The 20,387-nt window shown below is 36.6% G+C and overlaps 1 protein-coding gene across 3 annotated transcripts in view; it reads left to right on the plus strand.

Annotated features, from left to right (window-relative positions):
- Window positions 1-2,386: 2,386 nt before the first annotated feature.
- The window catches only part of ADGRL2 (adhesion G protein-coupled receptor L2), a 386,134-nt gene continuing 368,133 nt past the window's right edge, over window positions 2,387-20,387 (plus strand). For 2 of the 3 annotated variants that reach the window (XM_085586371.1, XM_085586370.1), the window contains exon 1: window positions 2,479-2,843. The gene's annotated coding sequence lies outside the window, so the exon portion shown is untranslated. Of the gene's footprint in view, window positions 2,844-20,387 lie in introns of all 3 variants that reach the window. The other variant, XM_085586380.1, reaches the window with a different exon arrangement.

Consider the following 20,387-nt stretch of genomic DNA (forward strand, 5'->3'; position numbering starts at 1 on the left):
AGCAGCCACTATTTTTTCTTAGTCCATTTTGCCTTCTATTAACAGATGATCCTTACTTTCATTGTTCCTTTCTCACTAACTTCTCTACCATCGTCAATCCTTTTTGGATTCTAGTTTTTTTCTGGAGTTATTTTTTTCCACTTCATTTCTACCTTCTGTTTTGTTTTTTTTCTGTTGTAGTTTTTGAGTCTCCCAGACGACAAGCATATTATTTTGCTTTCCTCTGTTTCCCAGATTGCTCCACTTGTTATATTTTTACAGACTTCCCTGACTCACCAGTCTCCCCTGAGGTATCTCTTATATGACCTCTTGCTTAAAAAGTGCCCATAATTCTCCAGTTGCCCATTCAGTTTGCTCTTTCTCACACCATTTCCTCAAATCCACATTTTCATTCAACATTATGTGCAGGAACATCTCTAGTAAGGTCTTCTCTTGATGAACTTTAGCAGATGACATTGCAGGCATATATATATTTCCAGAGAATAAGACACACCCTACAGTTTCTGAATCCAGTGCACATTGTCCCTGGATTTTTTTCTTGTACCTTCCATGGCTGTCTCCACTCCTTACAAAGGCATTTCCTCTTACATGTACCCTTAAGGCAAAAATCCCTCTCACTACTGGATGATTTCTTTCTTTTTCTAGGATTCCCAGTTGCTGGTGACATACAGGTTGGTGGGACTGAATAGCTATGCCATTATCAGCTTGGATACTGCAGCACTGAGGAGTGTATTGCAGGGTACAGAGTAATAAGAACAAATTTGGTTCACAGTCCATCTTTTTCAAAGCCATCTATCAACCAGGAGGCTGTTTTACACAGCTATCATATACAGGTTTGATATTGAGACTAGACTTCTGAGTACCCTGCTGGAGTCAAATTCATCTGTTATTACCTGGTGAGTGGTCACTGGAAGTGGAGTGGTCACAATTGAGAAAATAAGAAATAAAATTTGGGGTCCAGCTTACAAGTAAGATATTTCCAGAGAACATAGTTGAAAGTTCTGGACTGTGCACAGGGAATTATGACATTTCAGTCAGGTTAAATACTATCTGGGTAAGTATCCAAAGAGACAGAGTCTAGTTGAAGGATCCTTCCCCTCTCAAAATAATCAAACTCCCAGACCTCCAGTGAAACAAGAGCATTTCTGAGAAGCACTTTAAATGGTACACCAATAACTGTGTCATATAGCATGTCTTAGGAAACCCAAATATATCCTCCATTACCTTTTCCAATGTCTATGGGATTGTTTATCTGTAGTAAATTTTACTTCAAAAGAAGCAGTTTCTCATTCAATTAAGTATAGTATTTATCCTATATTCTGTTCAGATAAAGGCACCATTCTGGATTCTGTGTTACAAATAAATGTTGGCATCCCCAGAAATGTGAAACCTAACAGACTCATGTTGGACTCAGCTTGATTTGCAAATGAGTTAGAAACAGACTTCAGCCGTGGTTGTCCTTGTACACAGTTTTATTCTATTTATCTCTGAACGAGCACTATTTTAGAGTAAGACATGCATCTTACAAGGCAACATTTGAGTCTTTTGAGTGCTAATACAAGTCATTTTGTCCCACCAAATCTCACCAATGAATAATTCTCAAAGAATGCAATTGCACCCATTCCTGTTTTAGGATGTTCATGAAAGAACACATGACCAGTCATTCTACTACTTTTCATGACTTTTGGTCTAATTTCTGAGCAGAATGAATCCATGCAGAGGTTCACAAAATCCTACACTATTGTGTACAAATAACTTATTTTAAATATTCTGAACAAAAGAAACAAAGTTTATTTCAGGATCCTCTTGGATTGGATGCAGGTTCAAGAGGGTTGAACATACTCTCATATTTCTCTAATCAGCTTAAGTACTGCATTTAAATCAAATCAGGAGTGTGCAACAGGTAATGTTTATGGTATTTATGGTAATAAGGGAGAAATTCTGAAGTGGTTGAATGCAAATTTTTTGTCTCTCTTTTGTCTTGATAGATTTTTAGATAACATTGAAACCAGCGGCTGGAACACACACCGCCGCCCTGTTAGGGATCTTCCCGCACAGCATGCTCTGAACACTGCCATCCCTTAACTATTTTAAAGGCACCTGTACACTCACAAATGATAAATCCGCCATGGCACACTGGGAAATAACCCATCCCCACTTGTACAAGTTCCTACGTTCAAAACACTTCTGCGTTTCAAATCGTTTCGCGGGGTTTACCAGATTTATAATCATTTAGGCTTGCAGTCCAAAACCCTGGGTGCGCGTCAGGCTGAGTTATTAAGTGTTTATAGAAATCTGATCGAATGGGCCATCACAGGCTGGGGGAGCAGGGGCGGGGGTGGGGGCTGTGTGTTAAACTCGGCGGCGAGGACAGCTCCGCTCTCTTTCGGCTGCGGCATGAAGAGGGAGCTGTGGCTCCGCCGGCCGCGCCGCCGCCAGCGCGCCCAGCCGAGCGCCCGCTCGCCGCTCGCCCGCCGCGCTCCGCTCCCCGCGCTCCTCCGCTCGCCACCGGCTCCTTCCTTTTTTCCCTCTCTCTCTCCCTGTTTTATCTTTTTTTTGTCTTCTATCCCTGTGCCCCCGTGCCAGTTCGTTTAAATGTATCTGTTGAAGTGGAGATAATCCATGCAAATCAGAGGCACTGGCTCCCAGTGCTCGATTCACAAAGAGAACTCAGCTTCAGGAGGTCACTCGTTCACAGCTGCTCCTCCCATTATATTTTTCCCTTATTGCAGAACTACTGCATGTATACAGTGACTGAAAGGACTCAATTCACTGCAACTGCTGCCTGGCTTTACTTACAACTTTCTTTAAAGGGGGACTTACCTTCTATCACTCTTGCTAAGGTAGGAAGTCTGATTCTTCTAAAGACATGTAATGCCTCCAGTGTTTGCTCTTTATCAGATCCCACTATAATGATGTATATTGTTGTCAGAATTAGGTCCTAATAGATTTGCACCAGGTGCCTGATGCTTTTATTACTTGTGTGTATAGATACAACTGTTTAAACAGCTCATTTACTGTTTATTTAGCCAGCTATGTATCCTCTACCCCCCTGTTCTCTTTTCCTTTACATAATGGCAGGTAGGATCCGAGTGCAGAAGCTTCCTAATCTACAAATGTAATCTGCAGCCAAGTTTGTATGCTGTTTTAAAAATGTTTTCTAATGTCTGTGTAAGTAAATGAAATGAACTGTACCCCCACAAAAGAAAACAAGAGAGCTTTCTGGCCTGAAACCTTAATAAGGTGCTATCTCTGGAGCAGAACAAACTGTTGAAAGGTTTTAAACAAAAATAAAAGGGTCACCTTTTACTTTGCAGTGTTGTAAACAAGGAAACTCCAGGCCTCACTGCAAATGGGCCTGTCATAAATTTAGACCACAAGATAAACATAGTTAGTAGAATTACCAGCAGAAGTGATGAAATGGAACCCTCACTATTCTCTGTTAATATTTGTTGTTTAGAAAGGTTGGACAGGCAGTGCTTGCTCTGCAAACAAAGTGCAACTCTAAAACAACTATTTGAATGAGATTCCTAAAAAAACTCCCTAAGAAAAGGAAAGTCTCACTAAGTCATTAGTTATAGTCTAATTTTAAGCATACATGACTTGAAATATTGAACTAATGCATCTGACAGCACACACTGGTTTTATGAAAGCAGACATAAAATCTTGCATTTATTAATGTATTTTTCTTTGAATACATTGTCAGAATTTAGGGCTGAAAATAGTTATATAAATAGCTATATAAACAACTTTAGGTGTGTTAAATCACAAGTAATGGATTTGAAGACTAATATATTGCAAAAATTAGAATTTTTCTGACTTGTACTTGTCCCAAAGTAAAGTTCTTGTTTGTTGTTTTGCACAGCTGGATTTAAAAAATGACAGCAATTAGATTTGGAGCCAACTTGCTTTTGGATAACTTGCTATCTAACATAGTCAAGTTAATCATATAACAGTTCTGTGAGGCTTCAAACAGAGTTCAAAATGAAGATTTAGTTAACCAGCCAGGACAGAGAGATATTCCCAAACATATCCTGTCTAATTTCTTCAAGAACACTTGAGTCATACATTTTCATTTTATGTTTCTGGATTAGATATTTTTACTAAAAGTGCTTCAGGAGAGTATTTGCTCACTATATTAAGTATTTCAGTGCCTAAAATGTGCATATTTTCTCTTTGATATACAGTCTGCTTCTTGAACAAAAAATGCATTCTGATTTCGGAGTACAGTGCAAACCTAGAGAGCCTTGTCATTGTTAGCATAAAGAAGACATCTACACAAGTATTACTGTGCAGAGGGCAATCTTTCTTTCTCTGGCATTTGTAAGGTTACTGTACATAGAATTTCACAGATAAATATCTTCTGCTTCATGGCATTTTGGAGATCCTATTGGTATGCAGGTTAGCCTGTGAGGATGGCAACTGAAAAAAAGAAATATGTTTTATAGCAGTGTGTAATAAAAGCCCTTCACAATGATGTAAGTGGAGTCTGACCTTTCTTTCTTATCCTGTAATTAGAATTTTTTTTTAACTCTTTCAAGTGTAGAGTTTTTGAATAAATTTATGTTGGAGAGAACAAGCATATATATATATATATAATGTGGAGGAACAAACATATATTTGTGATACACGAGTTTTAAAAGTAAAATTTAACAATATTTTTTAGACAGGAAAAAAGAAATATATTCTTCCCAAAAACTCAACTTGCTCCACACAAATAAATTTTGATTTTCAGAAAAGAGGCATTTGATACTGGCATCCTGCCTCCTCAGAAGAAAAAAAAAAAAGAATAGAAAGCAAAAAAGAAGGGGAAAAAAACTACTTCTTTCATTTTGTGAAAGAGAGGGGAAATGCATTTTAGAGAAGTGAGCTGAACTTAAGGAAAGACATTAAGGATCTTTTGTCTGACTGAATCTCTGGCCACGGTAAAGTTGGAAAGTAAAGGTGATCCCTGTGGAGTTTAGCAATATACAGAGATGAGATTAGATGAGTCACCACTGGAGATATGGAAAAGGCTTTCCAAGGAAGATTTTTTGTAAGTGGATTAAAATACTGTTGGAGCAGACAGCTATTTCCTGATTCTTTTCCATCTTTTACCCAATGCCCACTGTCTCACAGGGACAAAAGTGGTCCTTAGTGAGTCATCAGCAGCATTTCACATTTCATACAGTTACTTCCAAATTATGTACTCAAGTTTCCTTTAAGTTCACCAGGTTTACCTGACATAACGCAGTTTAATTCTTTGATACACTAAAATAAATGAGATGAAACCAGGTTGAGATGAGATATTATTAAGGCCTCTGAGTGTTTCTTCAGCAAACTCTCAAAGGAGAGAGACCCCGTGTTTCATTTCAGGCTAATTAATGCTATGGAGTTTTCTAGAGAAGATTGTCAGAGACTTTCTGCAGCCAATTTCATTTTCCCTTTGGTTTGATTTCTTCCTCTGCCTCTGCAAACTTGACATTGCTACAGTAACTCAGCCAAAACTCTCTTCTAGAAAGGTTTCCAGAGTCTCTCCTGTAGCATGCCTTGCAGCAGTCCATGGGACACAGCAAACCTCATAGCTGTATATAATGCAGGGCTCTCACTCCTATCAGGCTCTTTTCTCCTGGTTTTACCATCTTAAAAGAATGCTTTAAGATTGTTATTAAGTTCCACCCAACTTCTTGAAAGCCTTGTTTACAATCCTAAGCTAAACAACACTTTTAAAAGAATTCTAGAGAGGGGGAAGAAATGGGAATCCTAAAAAGCAACTTGTAGAGCTTTTGAGAAAACTCATGGCTAAAAATAGGAAATTTAATTGTCAACAAAGTCCTCGAGGATTTGTTATTAGTATTTTCTATAATTGCATATAAAGACTATGTTCCCCACAGCTTCTCATCAAATTACGTACACAATTATATCATATTCTCCTTTTTTATTATTGCCTTGTGCTGCAGATTATTAAAACGTAATATTGCAGAGTATAGATATTGCATATCTTTTGCAGATAAAGTGTGCTTATACCTCTAGGGGTTAAAAGCTGAATCAGATCTATAACTTGCCTACTGACAGCCTTTGAAGTTGCTCTTTACTTAGTTATTTATTTGTTTATTTGGTTGGTTGGGTTCTGTTTATTTATTTTAGTCTAAAGATTTGGATTGACAAGCTTTAATATATTTGGAATTCTTCAGCAGATGTAAAATGCTTGGTAATGACTGAAGTGAACCTGAGGCTTTATATATCCATCTTCCCCAGGAACTGCACTGAAGCTTTAGCAAGAGTTGAGAATTTTATGCAAACAACTATTCTCATGAGAACTTCTTATTTTTTTGTCCTATCTTACTCTCTTTATAATTTCTAGAGGTGTTTTAAGTTGAACCCTTTTGCTTCCCTCTCTCCCAAATACCTGTCCTCAGAGTCTACATGAAAATTTTCACAGATGAAATGCACCAAAAGAGAAGCTGATAAAAAGAAAATAAGTGGAGTGGAAATGAATCTTTAAATGGCAAGTCTGTGAAACACTGAACATGGTTATCTGACATTATGTCAGTGAGTGTTATCTCTTGAGGAGAAATGAGCAAGAGCAGTCCACATAGGAAAAGTAATTGTTGCTTTACTTCTGTCTGTTTATTTGGGATAGCTTGAACTGCCTCCCACTTTTTTTATTTTTCTCAGTGTGAAAAGATTAAGTATTAGAAATGCAGCCAGTAGGCATATGACTCAAAAGCAAAACTCATTTGACCTTTGGACACAAAATATCTAATGCAAATGAAAATCTAAGCAACCTCAAAAATCACTGAATACAAGAAATACACAGAATATGGGTCAGTAGAAATTCAACACTTTTAAAAATGAAAACAAAATAAACCACTGAAATCACTTGGTTAGCTTAATATTTATTTCTCCATTCCACATCAGGGTATCAGATGTTGCATTTTTGTCCATCTTACCTGGGGCAAAAGGCCTGTGGCAAAATTCTGCATTAGTTTTAACAACTGAAACTGAAAGGTTTCAGAGAAGAATATAGGGGAAAAGGAGGGTAAAAGATTGTTAATCAATACATACATATTTGTCAAAAGCTAGGTTTTATAGGACACAAAGAATACAAAGGAATTAAGATGCATTTAAAGGGTGTGATGCTACCACTTCTTTGCTTAAAGGTTACACTAATCACATAAGGAACTTCATCCTTCCCACTGTTTTATTCTGCTCTTTTAGTTGTGGGGCTGGTTGGCTTTTCATCATTAGGGGGAATAACATGTAAAAATGCATGAGTGTGAATGGATAAAAATCTCTCACTCACTAGACACTTTCTTACTTCTCTTCCTGCCAAGTTATGAAGGATGAAGGCAGAAAAGAAAAAAATTATTCCATGTGAGACAAAGGACTGAGGGACGGATACAGGTTCTGTCTCTGGAGAAATAAGGCTAGTCACAAAAGGCCTCTGGAGCCAGGACTTTGATATCTGACTTGCCCCTGCAGAAAAGTCTATGACTTAGAAATTGTGCTCTAAGGAAGAAGATGAAATACTTGTTAAAGTCAAGTAACAGTCCCCATGCAATTTTTGCTCCTCATGTTTGTTATGGCTGTGTTACCTGAGTTCACAGAATTGTGACAGCATAATGTCAGTTGGCAACCTAAGATTTAAAAAAGAAAAGAAGTTTCAGTATTTTCTCCAGTGAACCTGAAAGTATAATATTCCCATTACCCTTAGAGCTGAGGCAAGAATTGTTTACCGGGAGGAGGGTACATATATTACATATACATACATATACACAGACCTATACACACACACACACATAGGGAATGTATATTTAGTTTTTCTTATGAAAATTTCATTGTCTGTGTTGAGTACAAACTTGATCACTGCAGAAACAGCTAGGTGAGTGAGCAGGCAGGTTGGAAGGGAGGATCCACAGGCATCCTATATTCCATATTTCCTTTGTTCCATATTTTCTCCATAGATTCAAAAGTTTCTGTTTCACCTGTCCAGTGAGAAATGTGTAACCTGGTGCCTCCTTTCTGAAGGGAGGCAGAGATGGTCAACAAAGAGATGTCCAAAAGTTGATAAGTGTTGAGCCTGCTAGAAAACTGCAGGCATTGCTCAATGGTTCCCCAAAGTCCATCAGCCAGCCCCAAAAATATGTCTATAAGTGAAAAGATCAAAAATGTTTCACAAGTTCATGCTATATGGCAGGATTTCATGTAAACCTAGAAGGATGGAAGACAGAAGGACACTGGAGAGTATTGAGGTAACATGGGGGACAGCCAAGGACATTATAGAGGACTGCTTAAAAGTCCAAGACATGGTTTACAGTCACAATTTTTGGGTTTAATTTATCTAGAAATTACATTAATACATTGTGAAAAAACAAATACAGCACGCCATTTCTGGGGATCTTCTCTGTGTTGTTTGCTATGGATGTTTTCTCTAACCTTGCAGTCTCTTCACCAGGCTTCCCTCTATCCACCGCAAAAAAACACCAAAAATGTATCATAAAACCTGTTTAATTTCATACAAAAGATTATACTAAGTGTGCTTTTAATGTAATGATGTCAGTGGTGGATGATAATATGTATTAGGTAGTGCAAACTGCTGATTATCTGTCAGGATAAATCTGTTTATTTCAGAAATAGCAGTCTGACAACCCCCTGTTGTTAATCATGAAAGTACATGCTAATGCCAGGTACTGTTTGGCTGGAGCATCTCAGAGGAATGTGTTAGATTTGTGCTTTGACAGTCTTTACACTGAGTTTTGCAAATTTTCTGTATATATTTTTTTCACATATTTTTTAATACAGAGGCTAGAACAAAGCTGCTGATCTATAACTTAGATTCACAGCAATTCAGAGGATGGAATGACTTGTGAAAAGAGAGAATAGATTATAGGATTACACAGTGGTTCAGACCGTGCCCATGGTGCGTTCATCTGTAGTAATTTAAGTGCAGACCCATTAGTGATGAGTAGAAAAAAAGCAAAATGAAAGTTAGGGAGTTCTTTTTTCCCCAAGACTCACTCCTCTTAAATTTGTTTATTTATTTTTCAGCATTTACAGCAATTCCTAATTATATCCTGCACTAAAAAGATCATCTCCATATGATGCTCATACCATTCCTTCCTAATGAAGTAAATGGCAAAGTGAACCAGACAGCTTTTATGATATTGTGAATTTGACCCAGATTTTGTGTTGTAGAAAATTACTACTATGTATTTTGAGTGAAACATAAATGGAATACTGAGGTACAGTTTGTCAAACCTTAGGTGAAAAGGTGTTTTATCTGACTTTGTTCCATTTTGATCATTTCATGAATGCCATAAAAGCTGAATAGCATAATAAAAATTGATATTTATATTGACATTTCAGGATTCTAAATAGAAGCAGAGAAAATCTAAACAGTCCTCAGTATCTCTGCAGCTGTTCCTCCAAAACCATCTGAGTTCTGACTAATTCACTTTTTCTCCCCATATACCCTCAATTGGTGCTAATATAAACATCTCTCTCTAAAGCAATTTCTCTCTGGAAGATTATGCACATCTTCATCTTAATTTAGAATTTACATGTGTACTTTGCATATTTTTGCATCAGTATGTGTTTTTTAAATTAGATAAAGGTCACTGTCATTCATAATCAAGAAGAAGGTGCACAAAAGGTCAGGATTCAATAAAAAAACTGATTAGATGTAGAGGTTTGTTCATATGATTCAGTATATCATTGGATAAGTGGAAATCATGAGTCAACAAATTAACCTTGGTATAATGGGTTACTTGCTTCATTAGGATCAGAAATGAGATTCACAGTTTTTTTTTCCAATATACTCCTTGTTTGTATCTGTAATAAGAAGAAATTCTATGGTGTTAGTAGTTACATAACTGAGTATTTTTATAATTTAATTTGGCTTAAAATGTGACACAAATGACAAGTCTAATGTGAAAAAAGAACTGAGGAACCAAATACATTTTCTATGCATATAAATATCAATGGAATAAAAGTTATCCACTGTAAAAATAGAGAAGTTAATTTAAATTAATGGTTTGTTTCATATAGGTTTTAGCTATGATTGAGCCTGATGAGTCAGGCTTTCATAATCTAGTGTCAGGAAGAGGTCCGAGTGCAAGTGAGCCTGAACTGAGGGCAAGGATAAGCTTGTGCTCCACATGTTGATTCTGCCACAAACTTTCCATGTGTCCATGGATAAATCACCATCATTGACTGCATGGCCAGTGCAAAAAATGAAAAATAGTAAGAGGGTTTATATTCTTGTGTCTGCAGACATGAGATGACCAGGAGGGCTAAAATTTTATGATTTCCACCACTGCTCTATTTTTTACACTATATGCTGCGTCAAATTGGCAGAATCTGCACTAGAAACCATCTGAGGATTCTACACAGATATTCTCCAGCATAGACAAGAAATATCAGAAATACAAGACTCTACTTACAAAAGAATCTGGCCTAGGAAAGACAGTATCAATTATATATTTATATATATATATATATATATATATATATATATATATATATATACACTATATTCTCAACTTTGGACTGTATAAACTTGGTGCAATTTTTATGACTCCACCATAAGCTTTTCCAAACGGTTGGTTTGGGCTTTTTTTTTGTTGTTTTTGTTTGTTTGGGTTTTTTTTGCCATTGGAGTTGGTTTTGGAGAGTTTTTTCTTTTTGTCTGGAAATTATTGCAACTATTTCAAGCTCTACCATAGCCAAATGGTCTATTAGAAAATCAACATTACAATTAAAATAGGTATACATGTCAATGTTTCAGACCTTGTGTATTTCTGTGAGCTTTCTTCACGTCTATGTAGAATAAATATCAAGTTACTACTTGTTCATTTTTTTTTCCCTTGGGCAGCATTCTGTACCTATTAAATCCTAAGTATGAAAGAAAATTAGACTTGCCTGTTACCACTATAAACTTACACCCAGTGATTTTTAAATAACATGTAGGTGATCTCCCTTCTGTAAACATAAGAGAATTGGAGTTGCTCATAATTAAAGCTGCAAGCATCACAATACAAGCTGACACTTTTCTGACGTTCAGATGCCTCATTCTCTCACAAAATGAAATGAAAAGACACTGAACCATAGAGAACTTTCTTTATTTACAATATTATTTACATTTTATGCAAGTTTAGTACAGCCATAGTTTCATTCTGTTATTCCATCCTTTGAAAGTCAGCTGTGTACGAGTAGGACTTTCAGCTGGGGCTTACTATGTGAGATTGTAGGATCTGCTCCTGGTCATTAAAAGGATGAAACAGTTCTGTGTAATAACCTGGCTTAGCGTACTTTAACTCCCAACCTCTATTACTTCCCCTTCATAGGTTTCTAAGCCAGATGTATTTGACTACTTCCCACCTTACAGAGGTCTACTATGGGCAAACTCCTGATGTGTGCTGCCCTTGGAGGTACCAAGGCACAGAACCAGCATGGAGGTTGTACCTCCATGAGGGGGCACATAAATTACAAGTGCACTCTTGAAGGAAATACCCACAGCCTTCCAAAACAGAGCTGCAGCCCAGAGACAAAATAGTCTTGTTCCTTCTGGACATCTCTGAGCTAGAAGATGTGTTTCAGGAATGCCTCTGGTGGGACATGAGCAGTCGTGGACATTCAAACCACAGGAACAAGCCACAACTAGCCCATATTCAAACACATGACATGTATGTTGGGCTCTCAGTGTTGGTGATTCACATTAAAACTGACTTTAGTTGAGTCAGTTTCTTACTAAGGTAGATATATCCTGAGAAATATTACATGGAGAGCTGGCACTAGACAGAATTCACCAACTCCACCCCTTATTTCAATATTAGGAGCTCACTATATGTTCAAGTCATTAGTTATTGAATCTTGCTGCAGACCTAACACAGAAGAGAACTTTGGCTGCCTTATCAAGCCTAAGAAATTATACAGATAAAGGAACTTTCATTCTGTAATGTAACCATGTCCTGTGGCTGTCAGCTGATGAGGAAGATGCTCCTCACAGTGTCCCTTCTCAGTAACAGCTGCACAGTCACAACTAGAATTGAGATTAATTCCTCATGCTCATCTGAAGCTGAAGAACTGACCTTGGGACACTGGACAGGATGATTTGGTGCATAATTCCTAAAAAGTATAAACAAAGCTAATCCCCAGGAGTTTTGTGGCCAGAGCTATTTTCAGCCAGTTTTGTGAAATATGGTAGGAGGTAACATAGATGCAGGTGAGAGGAGGAGTTTATATGAAATGACCAGACTTCTTCAGTGTCCTCTCCATGAGGCAGTGTGGCCTCAGCTATTTTTGTCATTAGGCTGCTCTGGGAAGAAGGGAAGGTTCTCTTGTCCTTGCAATATCTGGACTATGATGCAGCATTCCCTGCCCACTCCAACTTCCTTTAGCTGCACAGATCTACCATATTGTGATTTTCTTAGCCCATTGTTTCTGTGCAGGAATCTCTATAAAAAAAAGGTATTGAAAATCAAGACTCTCCTAGGTCTAACACTGGTACCTTTGGAAAAGTCACCTAGGTGAATTTTTCCAAACTTAAAGTTGCAAATTTAAATTTAATGTTTAAGCATCCAAATTAGTGGTCTGATTTTAATGTGTGCTGACATTCACATTTTCAATTGACTTCAAAGGAAGTTGTGAGTTCTCAGAAGTCTAAACCTATGAAAATCAAGCCAGTTAGAGACTCAAACTTGAAAGGTTTCTCCCATACCATTATTGTTATTTGCATTACTTTAGTAGCTTGACACCCCAGTTATACGACTAAAGTGCTAGGCACTATATTTTATATTTTTTTTCTTATTTTGCTATATGTAAAATATGACACACAAGGATGTTGTGATGATTGTTTTGTTAATATTTGTATACAGCTTTGAAAAATAAATACTCTGTAAACACAGATTATAATTATTCATGGATAAAAACCACAGATTATAATTATTCATTCCTTTTTGAAACAAGTTCCGTGGATTTTGAACCTGTCCTTAAGAAACAGACCTGATACTGCATGCAGAATACATAAAATAAAATGGAGGGGCCAAATTCATCATTTGCTGTTAAAATATATGCTATACCTGTAGTAGTTTGAACAGTAAACAGAAATTAAATAGTCTCATACTGTGTTCAATTTGAACAGAAATCCACACCATTTAACAACTCCTACATAATCCTCAAAGAAATTAAGTAGGATGATGAACCACAAAGCTTTCCTTAGAAACTTTTGTCTTATCCATACCTCTTTATTTTATTTAAGCTGATCCTTACTAGAAAATAGTAGACTCTTTGTACCTGGGACCTATGCAAAGCTTTCTTTTTATTTCCCTGTGTATTCAATAACTAAGCTGCTTGGAACACCTTTGATTTTGACAAAATGTTTTGCTTAAAAGAAAGTTTTTGCTCACAAATAACTAAGAAATTTACCAAAGCCTGTTTTTAGTTTAGAACTTTAAAATATGAGGTGTTCTTTTGAATGAGTTTCCATCCTCTGAAAAGCTAATGGCTTCAGTAGCAGCTTCCCCACTGACTTCAGTGACACAGAGCAGCCGCTGTGTGTGAGCAAATACAGCCACGATCTGAGGTTTTATAAGGCTAAATGCAACATATAGAATCCACCAGATCCCTAATTTTAGATCAAAATAGAGTGCAAGCATTTCTCAAGAAAAGGAAAACAGGATTTCTATAACAGAGCTTTTACTGTAGGTACTTTGGCCCATGGCTGTGACATCTCAACACAGGCACATTCCAGTGCCATCAGATCAGGAGTGCAGTATTAATGTATGCAAAAGTGCACATTGGTAGTTTCTATTTAAATAAGACAGGTGGTTTAAAACAGATCATAACTGATTAATAAGTTTGTTCATGCAGAATTTCATTCAGGCGTCAGGAATAAGTGCTCTGTCTGGTTGATAAATATCCAAGCTAAACACAAATGTTGTTATTTGTCAAATAGTAACTGTTTTAATGGGCAATTCTTCATGATCTTTAACAGCTATAAATTGATCTCCAGAACTCAGATGTCACAGAATAGTCCCTGTATTTCTCAAAGAATCCCCTTAAAGAATCCAACTTAAGGGAAAGAATAGTACCAAAGAAGGAAATGCTTTAATTTACTCCAGGAACAGAGTATATTAGGCATAGTAATGAGTATTTTACAAACAAGCAGCAAGGTTATTATTTTTCTACAAAGCAGATAATATAGTAATGAATCTAGACAGTCATTGGATATCTTCCAATACTTAGGAGTTTAATAGAAGTAATCATCAGGAATTCTATTTAGACTTTCAGACCTTTACATCTTGGATCATTTAAAATATTGATACATTATTTTAATCTGTATGGTGTAAACTTATTGATTTTTTGCTTGTAAACTGCACACTCTTCAGATAGATCAATTTTCACATTTACCATACCTAATTATTTTCTGTTTCCTTCTGACTTTAAAAGGCATAGACTATTGGTAGCCCCCTTTCTTTAACTGACAGTTTCATGACAACTAACACAATTAATAAAATAAAACCTGGAAAAGAAATAAGTTGTATTTAATAAAAGGCTTAGCACAAGTGTTTATGTCCTGTGAGTACAAGGAGCTGCGCATGTTTCCTTTATCTTGTAGTGTCAGGTAGCAGCATTAACAATATTTCCTATCTTTCATATATAAAGTTCCAGGTGATTACAAACCTGAGCCTGGGTAGTGGAAAGAACTTTGCCCAAAAATGAAAAGAAAGACATATGCTCCTGAAAAAGGACCCAGATCCATATCTTCTGGGAGATCTGGGAAAGTCACTTTTTTGGAAGCAGCATAGAGAGATAAATGCGATAACAAAGGCTCACAATTCTAGCAGGTTCCCGTGGAATAGTACTTCAGAAATGTGAGGTGTGAAAGAAAGGCAATCTGTGCCAGATACTGATTAAATTTCAGTCATCTATCCAAAGCAGTCCCTAGTTGCTTGTAAAATGCTCCATGTAATTACAGCAACTACAGTTTTTAAAGCAATTTACACATTAGCCTTTCACTTGGGTTTCTTTTTGTGGGTGCATTTCTTCATTGGAATCAATATCCTTAAAATATATGTAAATAAGAAATATGACTTTGCAGCCATATAGACTTTAAAAATTCCATCTCTAGTATTTTCTTCACAGATTCCTCTTGGCTTTTGAAAAACCTTAACTGTAATAAAATATCACACTCTGGATGTTTAGCTAATGTTGTTCAGTGACCCCAGCTGTAAGTCACAACCATATTTAAAACTGTTAAGGAGCTAGGAATTGATGCAAAATCAAACCAGGATATATTAAAATGCTGCCAGGATAAAATAATATTAAGGGCTAAACTTTGTCCTTTGCTAGTTACACAGGTGCAAATATCAGACTTGGAAAATCCTTTCAAAACTTTGTGCATCCTAATCTTCCAAATCTTCTCCTAGTCTTTGGGCATGGAAGACTTTACTAATGCAAGAGCCACTTACATAGTTACAGGATGAACACTGGCCAAGTAAAAGAGGTCTGGCTCATAGCTGTGGTATTCCAATTTTAAATTAATGTGTGAATTTTGGAAGGAAACTAAACTGACTATTTCATTAAAATTCTACTGGCTAAAAACAGAAGAAATGCAAGGAGTGAATTAAACTCCTCACAGTGAATTAAACTCCTCAACAGTCAGTTCCCACCAAAGCTGCACAGTGCAGCTGCAGGTAGCTTTACACTTTTGTTGTTGTTGTTGGTTTACTATGTTTGTTCAAGGTGTCTTTTGTATCTGTCAAGCACAGAAAAGCTCCCCAGTTCTTCTGCACTTCTTTGTTACCAAGGCTATTATCCTAACTGGGGCTAATAATATGAAGCACATTTATGTTTGTGTAGGAAAACTAGGGTCACTAGAGATAATCCAGAAAGCTGTTCCACAAGGGATTATCTAGGATGCTGTTTTCCAAAACTGTCACATATCAGAAAAAGGGCAAAGCACTTGTAACTCTTGTGATTGATCCTCTGTCAAGTCATGATTGCTGTCACCAGCAGGTTACATTCCTTCAGCAAAGCAGTAGGCACTGCTGAATTTTAAGCTAAACCAGTTAGGCTTTCAGTGTCATATTCCTTTCCTTATCTATTTCCATACCTCATTCTCTCACATCAGAAGACATAAATTTGTAACTGAAAAGAGAAGATGACATGGTGTATGTTGCAATATCTCAAAATTAGTGCTCCCCTCCCAATAATATATTTGGTCCTGAGGAGTCTACATATTTGGCTTATAGGTCCTGAAATGCCACAACTGAAGCATTTAATTTGCTCTAAGGTGAGAGGGTATGGAATGATTAATCTGATAAAAGTTAAATGCAGGCCTTAGTGTTCTATTAGACAAAACCATAGGTTTACAATTCTTGTGAAATAACAGATGTTTTCCAGCCTGATTTTGAGATTAAATGCTTATATATGGCTCTGTCCAAAGATTCTGAAGCCACTTTTGTACCATCAAACATCATTGGTTTGTAATGTTGTGGTCAAGAATGTGCTCTCTGTCTTTGTCTCTCCCAATAATTTTCTGTGGTTTTATTCCCTGTCTTCTTTCAGTCTTTGAAAGTGTGCAGTGATTACATCCATTGTTCTCAGATATTCCATGAATTTTTTTAAGAATGTCAGAGATTTTATTGATTTTTTTCCAGTGAATCTTGACATTTGTAATTTATTTGCATTAATTTACTGTAATTAAATATTTGGTTTTTTTCAAGGGCATTTACTTTCAAATATATCTTTTAGTAAATCACATAGAGATCCACCTGCTTTCCTATACACATATTAAGGTGCAAGTAAGATTTTTAATTAAGCATTCACTTTTTGTTTTTCTAAAGTTTTCATTATCAGCTCTTGTTTAAAATGGTTGTGGGTTAACTATAGACTTTTCTAAATGTTTCTCCACCAAGTGCCAGTCTTTACAAAACTATCTCATTGGGCCAGTCTTTAACTTGCCTTGCATGAAAGGTGACGGTCTGCCTGATTTAACTTAGACTTCATGGGAAAGCATTCCTGAGGAAGCAATGGAAAATGGTTTTTCCCCTTTGGTCTGTCACCTTATTCCACCAGAAGCTGCCATTCTCCAAGCTCTGTTTGTGGAGGAGTTTGTGTACACATTCCTTTGCATTACAGACAAAATGAACTGGGAAAGCTTAATGGACTGTTGAAGGTGAGTATGAGCTAACCCAGCTCATTTTGTCTGAAATAGATTGAGAAGCACTCACATGACCTCCTTCCTCTCTCAGAGCCCGGGGTAGTTGCTTCCCATGATGGAAAACAGCACCAACCAATTCCGTGAGGTCTTGAAGAAGACTTTTTTCTGTGTCCTGAAAAGCAGGTTCATAACTCACATTACCTTTTCTTCAGCCTTTAGAGAAAGACTTATATCAACTGTAAATGAGGAGTTGACTTTTAGGGGAAGCTAAGCAACCAGCAATGAATTACAAGTAGGCAACACAGGTTTTTTCAAAGCTATGGCCATAGTCTCTATTGGTCATTTCAATTACTGAATGTCTAGGGGCAAAATGTCCAGGCCAAATTTAGTGAAGTCTGTAACAGCAATAGTAAAATGCTGTCTCTGGAAAATTCTCTCTTCTCTAGATGGTGGTTAATTTTAAAAAATTACTGTCTAGGTGTCTGAGTCTTCTATTATCTTTAGCAAAGAAACTTTTGGAGGTGAAAGGCTCTTTCAAACAGCCCTATACTGACTCCTTTTTAATAACCTGCAGAAAGCTTAATAAACTAAAATGTCCACACCAATATTCCAAAATATTCTCATGTTCTCCATACACATGAATGTAGCTTCTGTCTCCATTATTTCATACATTAGTAAGGCAACTGATTCATCTCTTCTACTCTTTTGCCCTCTAATATAATGTTTGAATAAGGAATCGTTAAAGTTCTCATTAGGTTTGTTGTGGGGTTTCATAATGAATTCCTTTTCACAAGCTGGAGAGTCTTTTGATTTTTGCTTGCATATTCATAGAAGAACTATGTCATAAACAAAGTCTAAATCTGGCACCACTCTCTTGCTAAGCCATGCTAAGACTGTGTTGTATCTTTCTACACTTTACCTCATAAAGAAAACAATGTCAATGCCAAGCATGGAAGGTGAAGAAGACTGCTATTTAAAGGATATTTTTCTGGCATATGAAGTACCATTGGAGGCACATCAAAAACAAAAAGAAAGTGCATTGCTTTTCTTCCACAGGCCAAAATTCTGCCTTGGTCCATCCCAATAGAAAGAACAATATACTTCTGTGCAAGATTGTTCAGTAAAGTCCAGCTGCTCAGGTAAAACAAATCTCTTGCCATATTTACGTATGTAGAGATACGTAAAAAAAAAAACATATTTCAGAGTTCATTTTTAACCTACACTCTCCTTCTAACACAAGTTAGACATGAATAAATGAGATTTTTCCTGTCAACATGAAAAGAGAAGCATATATTGATAAATGATCTACATGGATGCACTGGTCAAGCAGTGGACTCAAGCTTAACTGACATGTTTCATTCAAGGGCAACTATATTTGCTTAGGGCAGCAAAAAAAAATTCTGTATCTCCTGATGATGTGGAACTGAATTTTTTCTCTCCCTTGCTGCTAGCTTGCTTTTAAGGCAGAACTGGACATATCTATGACAACTAAATAGGTATTTTGCAAATTGTACTTAGCTACCTTTATGAAGAGGTCCAAACCACATATAGTATAAGCATTGCCAGAAATTTTATCGAGCTTGGCTGGAAAAAACATAATGCTATATTCTTCTTGCCAATCAGCGCAACAGAATTTTTGATTTTTTTCTCTACCCTCAGCTAATAGGCCAGTATTGCAGGCAGAATTTTGATTCAGAGATGCTGTTCTTTTAGGGCCTTTTTAGGATACTAACAGAAATGTCAACAATAATACATAAAATCACTGTCATGTGAAATAATTGATAAGTTGATCAGTTCTCTATTCTATTTCTTAAATACATTTTCCCCAAGAATAATGATTATATTTATAGAAATATAATAATTTTCCATGCTAAAGCAAAATGGTATTTGACATTAACAAAAGGTCAGGTGTCATACTGTAAACCACAATGAGTATTGCTTTTAAAGATTATTGAATTAAGAGGTACATGTATTTGACAAAGTATAGAATTCCAATCACTGCCATAGTAGCAGTGCCCTTTTACATGCCATGGATTTATTGACATTTCCTAACTGTAAAAATGCAAAGTAGTTTGCATGTAACAGGCACTATCAATTTCAAAAATAAAAATGTCTCATTCAGGAACATGTATGTTTTCCTTCTGATTCTGCATGCACATATTTGAACACTCAAACATCTGTGTATCCCATTGTGATTGTGGTTCATAGGGACAAATATATGTTCACTTTTTGAAGGCACTTTTGCACTGTGCATCCTCATGCAATAATAAACCATACCTTTGTCTTTTCTTGAAACAATGGTGTCACTGCTCTGTAAACGTGCCCCAAGACTTTTCAGGGGATTTAGTTAAAATGAGTGTGAGGACAGCATCAGAGCCTCTCCGTGGTATTTGCCCACACCACAGATCTGTCACAGTTTGGTGTGACTGACGGGCCTTAACTGAAGTCCCAGGTCTTTTCAGGGTCAGAATCACTGTTGGAATTATGCCAATGGCTGTCTAGAGAAAACACCAGAGCTTCAATAACTGCCAGGGTGTTTCAAGCTGTGAGGGCAAATTAACTAAAAAGGATTTTTAACATTGATAGGTTTGAATAATAATACTTTGCAAATGTAGCACCTTTTATGTGTTCCTGCAGTTAATACTAATAGAAAAGCCATAGAGAATGAGCCTTCTATTCCACAAAGCTGTGCCATGTTACTAAAACCCTCTAACAAGAATAAACTGTTTATTAACGAAACTAGCTCAGTTTCACTTTAAAAGGATATTATACATTTCAATGCGTCTGTATTTTCAAACAACTTTTCTGGTAGTATCAAATGAGTTTCTTATAACAGAAGGTCTTGAGGTTTTTGTTGTTTGTTGTTGCTGTGATGTTTCTTTTAAATTTACAATTGATTTTTTGATATTTAGCAACAGAGCCCAAATTCCCAGATTGGCCAGTTCCATGTTCAATGATTAAGAGAGAGATTTTAGCCTAAAGATATGCCTTTTCAATAGTTTTCTGTATGTAGAATGAGGATTCAATGGAAGGTGGTTATCTAACAGCTTTTCATTAGTCGTTATCCACTTATCATCAGCAAATGTGTCATTCAAGGCACCCTTAACTCTTCCTTTGTTCATCCTTTCTGGACCCTTCAAGCTTCTAGTCTCTCTCACTTCTTCTGCTGCCTACAGTGTTCTCTGGTCTTTTTTCTTTAAACTCACATCAGCTGTTATACCCAGGAAATGGAGTTTTTATT

The sequence above is a fragment of the Lonchura striata genome, chromosome 8 (assembly GCF_050655825.1).
Source record: "Lonchura striata isolate lonStrDom1 chromosome 8, ASM5065582v1, whole genome shotgun sequence".
Taxonomy (NCBI): domain Eukaryota; kingdom Metazoa; phylum Chordata; class Aves; order Passeriformes; family Estrildidae; genus Lonchura; species Lonchura striata.